General features: G+C 29.2%; 1 protein-coding gene across 1 annotated transcript in view; it reads left to right on the top strand.

Annotated features, from left to right (window-relative positions):
- LOC144972185 (uncharacterized) overlaps positions 1-478 on the top strand; it is an 11,491-nt gene extending 11,013 nt beyond the window's left edge. The window contains exon 4 of the mRNA XM_078913214.1: positions 1-478. This exon is cut by the window's left edge and continues 706 nt beyond it. The gene's annotated coding sequence lies outside the window, so the exon portion shown is untranslated.
- The last annotated feature ends 2,237 nt before the right edge of the window (positions 479-2,715 follow it).

The raw sequence follows: 2,715 nt of genomic DNA, 5'->3' as shown, positions 1-2,715 counted from the left end.
GTTTAAAATTACACATAGTTTTGTGTTAGTATGCTTCATCTGGCGGGCAGGTGTTGTGAGTATTTTGCTTTAAAGCATAACAATGACACATTGGTTGTTCACGAACTAAAAGCGAATCAAAGCATGTATCGCGATCGTTCTTCTCACATTCTAATGCTGATGGGTGATTGGAGGCAACATGGACCCGAGACGAAAACGAATGCACTCGACCAGCAGCCTAAGCCGGTACAGTGTGGAACAGTATCATCATTGTGTACATCGTACGTTGGTCCGAGGACAGCTAACTTACACTCAAGACTTGTTTGGGATAATTGTAACATAATTGCTTCATAGCATGTATAATGATGATGATGTTGATAATATAATAACAATTATGAAGTTGATCATAATAATAATAATAATAATAATAATAATAATAATAATAATAATAATAATAATAATAATAATAATAATAATAATAATAATAATAATAATAATAATAATAATGATAATAAATAATAATAATAATAATAATAATAATAATAATAATAATAATAATAATATATAATAATAATAATAATAATAATAATAATAATGATAATAATAATGATGACAATGATGACAATAACAAGGAATATAATAATGGTGATGGTGATAATAATAAAATGGTTATAATATTGACAATTATATTGATGAAGATCATGATTATACGAAAAGATATATTAATTATAATGATAATAAGGTAATGATAATAAGGTAATGATAATAATGCATCCGTTTAAAAACATCTTAATTTTAAAGACATTATAATAATCCATCACACCAATTGGGCCTTATAATATAAGGAAGAATCGGACAAACTTTGGTGAAATTAAAACTAAAACTATAAGAAAGAGAACATTTTCGATGTTTTGCAGTGTAAGAATTTGATGTAAATTTTAGATTTATAGTTTACTTTTCACTCAACCTTAAATATACGTACATGTAAACATGACAATCTCTATGGTATCAACACACGTTTTCATCATGACAGTCTCTATGGCATCAACACACGTTTTCATCATGACAGTCTCTATGGTATCAACACACGTTTTCATAATGGCAGTCTCTATGGCATCAACACACGTTTTCATAATGGCAGTCTCTATGGTATCAGCACAAGTTTTCATCATGACAGTCTCTATGGTATCAACACACGTTTTTATCATGACAGTCTCTATGGTATCAACACAAGTTTTTATCATGACAGTCTCTATGGCATCAACACACGTTTTCATCATGACAGTCTCTATGGCATCAACACACGTTTTCATCATGACAGTCTCTATGGTATCAGCACAAGTTTTCATCATGACTGTCTCTATGGTATCAACACACGTTTTTATCATGACAGTCTCTATGGTATCAACACACGTTTTCATCATGACAGTCTCTATGGTATCAACACAAGTTTTCATGACTTCCACCATTCGGCGGATCAAAACTCCGATCCTGAAAATAGAGACTTCAGAGGTTTGATCCGACGGCAATCGATATGTCAGTGACCATCTACAGCGGTCATCTTGACATCTTACACATTGCATTCGTAGGTAGAAATCAAATTCAATCTTTGACCCATCGTGGAATGGGCTAACTAGGGTTATATCATAATAAAGGTTTTATTTTAGACAATAATTGTCAGTATGAAACACATACATAAACATAGCTTTTCCAATCAATACAGGTAAAGTTAATAATTGACCAACAAAAATTACATGAAATAGATAAGTATATTGTATATTATATATATATATATATATATATATATATATATATATATATACATGTATGTGTGTGTATGTGTGTGTTTGTGTGTGAATAAAATATATAAATAAATAGAAAAACGAATAGATATATAGGTGGATAAATAAATAAATAAATAAATAGATAGAAAAAAATCGACAAATAGTTGGATTATTAAATAAATAAATACATAACACTCACTTGTGTCTTGATATATCTTGACATTGATATAAACTGTCCGATGCTCTTTTTCTAAAGTGCGGGAAAGGATGAAAATATCAAATGATGTTCATTTTATCACATTATTTGTTTAATAATTTTTAGGTGGCGTTTTTATGCACCTCCTTTGGAGTTGTACAAAAACGCACCGTTTTTATGCACCTCCGTTGGCGATGATGGTAAATTAATGAAAATGTTGCTGCAAACGTCCATGAGGTTTAAATAGTTTTAGATTGTAGTTTAGCACGCTGCTTATTGATTACCGATATACGTTTATACAATGATAATAAATGAAAGAATAATAACAATAATTTAAAAAATCTAAAGTAAAAAGAAACATGGCACAAATACTGGTCTCAAATAAATAAATAATTTAGAAAATTAATATCGACTTTTTATAAAAACATGATAAAAAGTTTTTGAAAAAAAAAGAAAGAAAAAAAAGCAAACAAAAACAAAGTAAATTTTTTTTATTAATGTCTACAATGAGAAATGAACGCCGTACTTTCAAGGTTAGAGTCTGACAGCTTGTCCACTGCGCTACGGAGCCACCTGACTGTTCATCACATTTAATAAGGTCTTTCTAAAACATTATTTACATGCAACTTCTATTTTCTGGTTTTATATTTCGATTTTTTAAATTATTATAATTTTCATATAAATTTATTAACAAAAACATCCTACAGATGTCACAATATACCTTTCGCCATGTCCAAATACAGAAACACAATATCG

This window comes from Berghia stephanieae, chromosome 1, assembly GCF_034508935.2.
Source record: "Berghia stephanieae isolate SIO BIC M18660-M18661 chromosome 1, UCSD_Bste_1.3, whole genome shotgun sequence".
NCBI classification, from domain to species: Eukaryota; Metazoa; Mollusca; class Gastropoda; order Nudibranchia; family Aeolidiidae; genus Berghia; species Berghia stephanieae.
This window is presented reverse-complemented; position numbering and strand designations above follow the sequence as displayed.